Genomic DNA, 8,271 nt, shown 5'->3' on the forward strand with positions numbered 1-8,271 from the left:
CGCAGACCTCTAAATTGGTATTTAGTTTCCTTCCAAGTGGCATTAAAAATGTATTACATTCAACTTCATGGAACCTGCAGATACCCTGAAACAATCATTGAACATCTAAGAGTCAAACCATAGTTTAACAGCAGTTGAGCTTTTTGTACTATTTTTGGCCGTGTTGTTTTTGTGAAAAAGTTAGCAGGTCGAACATAACACGTCAACCCTGCTACCCATAGATAGACAGGCTAGAATTTTTTATCATTACACATTTTTTTTGTGAAGGTTATTTTCAACTGCTCCTCCCTGTTTCACACAACAAGCTTCCATTCTACCTGTCACAAGGGGATTTATGTCTGTTTAAAGATGAAATTGTCAACCTTGTTATCACCGATTTTCCCAGTACTGCTTCTCATTCCGTTCACCAGCTCCGGAGGTCTACGTCACCGGCCTTTTACGCGTCACTGAACTGGATCATTACAGTGGACTGGCAACCATCCTGCTTTTGGAGGGGAATGTGCAGTCCATCCAGTCTCCAGCACTGGTTCCAGCACCAGCCGCCACACCACCACTACCTGCCTCCGTCTTATCTGAGCCGGTCCGCGGAATACCCCTGTCCCTCCTGGAGCGCTTTGACAGCGCCAGTGAGATGCAAGGGATTCCTTCTGCAATGTGACCTGTACCTCGCTCGCTACACCGAGGCTGTCTCTGGGAGAGACATGGTTGCCACCGTCATCTCGGCACTGACCGACGGGCCCTGGACTGGGGTGCCGCGGTCTGGGAAATGGGTGGGCCCAACGTTGAGTCCTACGAGCGCTTCACCCTCTTCCCTTCGATGTTTGATCATCCTGTGGAGGGCCGAGAGGGAGGTGAGTGCTTACTCCAACTACGCCAGGGATCTAGGACCGCCTCGGAGTTCGCCCTGGAGTTCCGGATGGAACGAGTCGGCTTTGATCCCCGTTTTCCGCAGCGGACTGCGAGAGGAGGTACAGATGGAGTTAGCCTGCAGTGATGACAACCTGTCACTCGACCAGCTCATCAGCATGGCAATCTGTTTGGACAACCTCCAGCGGTCCCGACGAAGACCTGCACGGAATCCGGAGCCCATGGCTATACCTGCTCCATGGCCAGAGCCGATGGAGGGGGCTCTGCACGTTTGAAAAGGGTAATTTCTCCCCAACCTGCCCTCTGTCCACTAATAGGTGAGGAGGTGACAAGCCAGGGAATTCCCCTGCTTCAACCCAGGGGTGGTGTCTCGCGGTGTCTGTCAACACCACTACGGTGGAAAGTCCAGACCACGCCCCTCAAGTGGATTTACCGGAGGAATACCAGGATGTGCACCGGGTTTTCTCTAAGACCCAGGCTACACGCCTGCCTCCTCATCGCCCCTGGGACTGTGCCATTGACCTGCTGTGTGATGCAGCCCTCCCGAGAGGACATGTCTACCCCCTCTCCTATGCGTAGCCCGAGGCCATGGAGACCTACGTACAGTAGAGCCTCCAGCAGGGTTTTATCTGCCCCTCTACGTCACCAGCCTCCTCAAGCTTATTTTTTGTTAATAAGAAAGATGGGGGACTGTGCCCCTGCATTGATTATCAAACACTGAATAAAGCCACCATTAAGTTCAGCGTTGTGGTTTATATATACAACATTTTGGTATATTCTGCTGACAGCGCCCAGCATGTCTCCTTGGTCAGTTCCATGCTGGGAAGACTGTTGGAGCATCATCTATATGTTAAACAAGAAAAAAATGCTCTTCCAGCGGTCTGTGTCCGTTTTGGGCTACCTCATATCCACGGAGGGGGTGGAGATGGAGGAGCAACACTTCAGCGCAGTCAGGTCATGGCCCATCTTCAACTCAGTGAAGCAGTCCAGCGATTCCTGTGGTTGGCCAACTATTTCCGGCGTTCAGCCTGGTGGTCGCGCCTCTTACCTCCCTGCTGAGAGGAGGTTCCCAACGGCTTTGTTGGATGGTGGAGGAGGAGAGGGCGTTTGAGACATTGAAGGCACGCTTCACCACTGCTCTTGTGCTGACACATCCCGATCCCTCACTCCCCTTCTTTGTCGAGGTGGATGCCTCCGAGGTAGAAGTCGGGGCAGTGCTGTCCCAATGGCCCGGAACCCCTCCAAAGCTGTGGCCCTGCACCTTCTACTGCAAGCAGCTAAGCCCCGCCCAGAGGAACTACGACGTAGGGGACCGGGAACTCTTGGCGCTCAAGAAGGGTCTGAAGGCGTGGAGGCACTGGTTGGAGGGGTCCAAACACCCTTTCCTGGTGTGGACAGACCACCGCAACCTGGAGTACATCAGGACAGCGAAGAAACTAAACCCTAGACAGGCCAGGTGGGCTCTATTCTTTGCCAGGTTCCAATTCACGCTTTCCTATAGACCAGACTCGAAGAACGTGAAGGCGGACGCCCTGACTCGCCTCTATGACGCAGAGGAGAGGAAGGGAGAGGAGACACCCATCATCCCTCCGTTCCGTATCTCGTGCCAGTGGTGTGGGATTTGGACGCCGACATACGGCAGGCCCTGCATATGGAACCCACACCTGCACAGTGACCAGAGAACTGCGCCTATGTGCCCACAGGTGTGCAGGACCACCTCCTTACCTGGGTGCACACGGCGCCTGTGTCGGGTCACCCTGGGATAGGCCGTACCATCGCCTGCCTGACTAAGAAGTACTGGTGGCCCACCTTGGCTAGGGATGTCCGGGTTTACGTCTCTTCCTGCTCCATCTGTGCCCAATCTAAGACACCCAGACACCTCCCTTATGGAAAGCTCCTTCCACTGCTGGTTCCACAACGACCCTGGTCTCACCTCTTGGTGGACTTTCTCACTGACCTTCCCCACTTCCAGGGGAACACCACCGTTCTCTTCGTTAATGGACCAGTTTTCCAAAGCTTGTCATCTCCTTCCTCTGTCTGGACTCCCGTCGGCCATGCAAACCGCCGATTCTCTTTTTACGCACGTCTTCCGGCACTACGGGATCCCGGAATACATTGTGTCAGACCGTGGCCCTCAGTTCACCTCACGCGTATGGAAGGCGCTCATGGAATGCCTGGGGGTCACGGTCAGTCTCACCTCCTGGTACCGTCCTCAAGCTAATGGGCAGGTGGAGAGGGTCAATCAGGAAGTGGGCAGGTTCCTGAGGTGTTACTGTCAGAGTGGGCAGATTTTCTACCTTGGGCTGAGTACGTGCAGAATTCCCTTCATCACTCCTCCACTAACCTCACTCCTTTCCAGTGAGTTGGGGTATCAGCCGGCCCTGGCACCTTGGCATCTGAGCCAGACTGAGGCCCCTGCGGTGGACGAGTGGTTTCAGCGGGCTGAGGAGATCTGGAACGCAGCGCATACTCATCTCCAGCGGGCTGTGCGTCATCACAAAGCATCAGGCCGACCGCCACCGCAGTGAGGTGCCTGTTTTCTTTCCAGGCAACCGGGTCTGGCTCTCCACCTGGACCCTGCCCCTCCGCCTGCCCTGCCGGAAGCTGAGCCCGCGGTTTGTGGGGCCGTTTAAAGAGGGTTAATGAGGTAACTTACCGTTTGCAACTCCCTGCTGATTACCGCATTAACCCAACTTTTCATGTCTCTCCTCAGGCCAGTGGTGCCTGGTCCCCTCGCTGAGGCTGGACCCAGTGACGCCCCGCCTCCTCCTCTGGACATTGAGGGAGGTCCGGCACACTCAGTCCGTGAAGTCCTGGAATCGAGGCATAGGGCGGGGCGTCTACAGTACCTCATCGACTGGGAGGGGTACGGCCCAGAGGAGCGGTGCTGGGTTTCTGAGGTGAACATCCTGGACGCTTCGCTGATCAGGGATTTTCACCGTCGGTGCCCTGACCGACCCACACAGCGTCCCTGTTGTCGTCCCAGAGGCTGGATTCCCCCATACTGCTGCTCATTCCGTTCACCAGCTCCAGAGGTCTACGTCACCGGCCTCCTAGGCATCACTGAACTGGATCATTACCACCAACCCCGAACTGTCTTGTCTCATTACGCACACCTGGTTCCCATTTCCCCCTGATTAGTATGTGTATATATGTGCCCTGTGTTTCCCATTGTCCTTGTTGATTATTGTTCCATGTCCGTTGGTCTTGTGAGTACCTGTGCTCTGTTGTATCGGCTTTCGTGTTACCTTGTTAGTGTGCACTTGTTATTACGGGAGTCGTCCCGTGTATTTATTAGAGATTTACACCTTGTGCTTTGTTTGGATTACTGCCCTGTGATATAGATATATATGTTTGTTTTGGGCTTCATCCCCATCATGTTCATGTCATACTCTATTTTGGGTAGAGAAATAAAAAATCCTGTTTCGTATTGCGCCTGTCTCCTATTCAACGTGACACTTGTCACAGTCAACCCCGTTATAGTCAATCCTGTTACTTTGTTTGACACTTACTGTAGTCATTTGTTTTGTGAGATGGGAATACATTTTTTGAGGGAAAAAAATTGTAAAATTAAGTGAAATCAAACTTCATTTTTTATTTTTTATTATTAAGTTACACTACTCAAAAGGCACCCAGTTGGTGGAATGACCCATTTGACTGTTTGTCCCCTGGTCTCCATCCTCCTCAGTGCATATTGAGTTTGGAGCACTGTATCGGCATCATCGAGAGGAAGTCCAAAGAGGCCTGCTACTTCATGGGCTTTTAAGGTTAGTGTTTCACCAGGCAAAGGACTAGAGAGAGGGAAGTGGAGATCATTTAGCATAATGTCCTTTCTCCTCTCTGTATAAAGAGGCAAAGTAAGTTCATGCATTTGTGTACGTGAGGAGAAGACCGTAGAGGACTGGATATGAGAGGAGTGTGTGTGAAACAGCGCTTATTTTATTTTTCTCTGACCATCAAAGCCTGGCTCATTTATCATGAGGGGTAAACCTCCCAAGTTGTGTTCGTAATTGATTTCCATAGGAGGCATTATGCATATCATCTCATCCTCATCTATCCAGTGGGGCCCAAAGTGAGCGACTCTCCATCACCTTCAGCGGCCAGGAGGAACCTTCAGTTGTACATTTTGGCAGTCAATATTTATGCATTTACATTTTACCAATTTGAAATACAGTGCCGGATTATGTCTAAATGACAAGCAATACATTCTCGCTGCCAAAACGCAACTCCAGCCCACATACATCATATGCAAATAGCTGAATATAATTGTGTGTTTGTAAAAGTAATTGCCCTACACAAAAATTCAATGACAGCCTCCTTTCCGTGGCCGGGGGTAAAAAATGTGCTTGCACAACGACATTTGATTATGCAGAGTTTAATCCACCCTGGTCGATATTAAAAAACAAGAGGCATATTTGACTGTAAGAAGGCTAACAGTAGCCTAGCGGAATGACTTTGAGCTACTCTGCATATAAAGTGGAGGGAAGTAATGTGTCGTTGGCGTGGTAGTGTTTGTAATAATCAGATGTTTTTTGAATAACTTGTCTTTTGTTTTGTCCTTGTAGATGACAGCTTGATTTACATGGACCCTCATTACTGTCAGTCTTTTGTGGATGTCAGCACGAGCCGTTTCCCTCTGCAGGTAATGGGAAATTACACTGAGCTGACTGGGGCTCAGTAATGTGAATTTAATAGTTTCTGTTAGTACTTAAGGATATGAATCCTAAAGCAGCCTATGCGCAATTACTGAGTCTCTGGCTGCTGATTTATTTGCTGTTCAGACATGTGAGGCTGCTGCAGTGGAGAAATACAGCATGTGGAATATAAGGAGCTCAGCTACTATGATCCTGAATATTTCAGCACTGGTACACATAAAACATGCATTTATCATAGTGTATTAGACTACTGCATTGGAACTTCTACTGATGCTTGGTCAAAGGGTGCAGCACACAATGTGACAAGAGATCAGAAACAGCTAGACTTTTATTTTCACCAGTCTGTGAGTGTGACAAGATTAATTACAACTGCATTGCGTTCATAAAACATAACATTTTATCTTCATAATATGTCCTTTTAGTTTCGCACTTATATCTTTGATACTTTACTGCACTAACAAGCAATTCAATCATAGATGTTTAATATTACCAGCAATAACACATTGCTGTCCATTTGACACAGGATTTTCTTTGTCATTTTGTGTTTCTAGTCGTATTATTGCCCGTCGCCAAAGAAGATGCCTTTCAGTCAGATGGATCCTAGTTGTACCATAGGCTTCTACTCTAGAAGTGCCCAGGACTATGAGAGAATCAGCCAAGAACTGTCCAAGGTGGGTGAACTAAAGGCTTTACTATTTGGTCAGAATCCTATTAGTTTGTAATGAAATAAAATGCATATCCCATTGAAAGCATAGTTAGGGAGTGAGATGTGAGAATGGCTGTAAGTGTGACAGAACTTTTATCATAGAGTCAAGACAGTAAATAGCGCAATTGGATTTTTGGCATAACGCCATGATTTTTGGCGCGTCTGCACAGGGCCACACGGTGAGTATAGGCGTTAACTGTTGATAAAATCTGCTCTGTGTCCATATTGCTTCTGTACATAAAATTAACTTGACACCAGGTGGCACCATTTAGCTGTGAATCTGAGGCAGGTTTCCCGTTTCCTCTCCCTGCTCTCCAGCTCTCAGGTGGGCTTCTTTGGATACTTCATGAAACTTTCCTGACTTTCGTGTATCATTATTGTATGCTGTGTTTTTGTTTATGAATCAGGTGTTTCAGCCATCAGTGAAGGACAAATACCCAGCATTCACTTTCATGCAAGGTCACGGAAGAGATTACGACCTTTCGGCAGCATTAACCCCGGAGAAAAGGGAATGGCCCTTCATCCACAACCCACGGACAGCGGTTGCCACTGCTGGAGACTTTGTGCTGCTCTGAAGGCCGACGCCAAGGGCAAAGGTCATGATCAGAGACTTTTCAATGGCTGGCGAAGTCACTTTACCAGACAGACTGAAACAGGCTTATCCAAGGCCAGGACTCATCAAACTGGACCTCTCAAGACCCCATCTCAGACACTCCCTATACCCTATGGATCTGCTAGCTATTCCGCAATTTTTTCAGACACTTAAATGTATTTATTTAATTTCTCACACCAGCATTCATGGCTTAATTAGCTAAACTTAAAAACATTCAAATAGTTATCCTGTACTGTAGATAGTTGCTGTTAGTTTTGACTGCTCAAATGTAATCAAACATACCAGGAGTCTGTATTATGGACATGAAATTGTACTGGGGGTTATGCGCTGTACTGAATCTTATACATTGTACCTTATCGATACTGATGGAGAATCGGGTGCCTTGGCTTATTGGAAGAGTGACTCTCAGCCAAATATAACACACATTTACCTTTTAAGGAAATCAGTGCGGCACTACAGAAGCCGCCAACGGGGATTATCAGAGGACGTGTATGAGGAAGGATATCTCTGTGGTTCTAGAACTGGGCCATATATCCTGGTAAAGTGCTTGTATAGGAGAGTGCCATTCACATACTATAGTTTGTTTTTAGCGATACTGAGAAAGTACTGGAGGTTTGGATTGGTAAAATATGTTCTAGGTTGTTATCACATTTACCTTAGGAGGAAAAGTATTATGTTGCCAAATCATTTCAAGATGTTTAGCATTTTCTTAGGTAGGTTATTTGAGCATTTCTGATTATTGTCCTTGAAAAGGTACTTTGGTTCATGACTTTTCTTTTTTCATTTCAAAGCAAATTAAATTAGTCTAAATGGAAGGTTTGTCAATGTCACAGTCAAACACATCTATAGAGGTGACGGGTACAACGCCTTGCTTCTCCTTGCACTTTCATTATAATTGCACTAGTTACAAACTTCATATACACTATACTCACATACTAACTGCATTGTAATAATTGAATCATCTTGTTCAAATGGTGACAGACATTTGTAGAGTACACCATTTTTTTTATGTGGGTTGAAGATAAGGTTGAATATAATTGAAATGTTGTACGATAATGTTGGACTGTTTCAAGATCAGCCCCTCAACTGTAAATCTATAAAGACAGCTAAATTCTACCAGTGTTGCCAAATGTTTACAAAATGTGTCTCTTTATCACAATATTGATTCTCACACTGCTGTGCAGCAAAGTAGAATAAAGTCATAAAATCTTTTTAGAATTTCTCGTCTGATCCCTGCACCTCTTTACACGTTTTAAAAGCATTAAAGAGAGAGATTTTTTGGGGGTTTTGTCTCATCTTGCAATGAAAAATACAAAACTTGACATGTGTTGAAATGTATTCAACCCTGTTTGTTACCCAGTCAAATGTACTAGATTAAAACTAATCGTACGTGCTAACCATCTCTACAGCCCATTAACCAGCCGGCGGGA

The 8,271-nt window shown here is 47.2% G+C and overlaps 1 pseudogene across 1 annotated transcript in view; it reads left to right on the forward strand.

Annotated features, from left to right (window-relative positions):
* Positions 1-7,939, forward strand: part of LOC106583988 (cysteine protease ATG4C-like) — a 32,521-nt pseudogene extending 24,582 nt beyond the window's left edge. The window contains exons 6-9 of the transcript XR_014382269.1: positions 4,556-4,634; positions 5,433-5,509; positions 6,074-6,193; positions 6,636-7,939. The product of XR_014382269.1 is annotated as a cysteine protease ATG4C-like (transcript). The remainder of the gene's footprint in view (positions 1-4,555; positions 4,635-5,432; positions 5,510-6,073; positions 6,194-6,635) is intronic.
* Positions 7,940-8,271: the final 332 nt, after the last annotated feature.

Source organism: Salmo salar, chromosome 23 (assembly GCF_965601325.2).
Source record: "Salmo salar chromosome 23, fSalSal1, whole genome shotgun sequence".
Classification (NCBI taxonomy): Eukaryota; Metazoa; Chordata; class Actinopteri; order Salmoniformes; family Salmonidae; genus Salmo; species Salmo salar.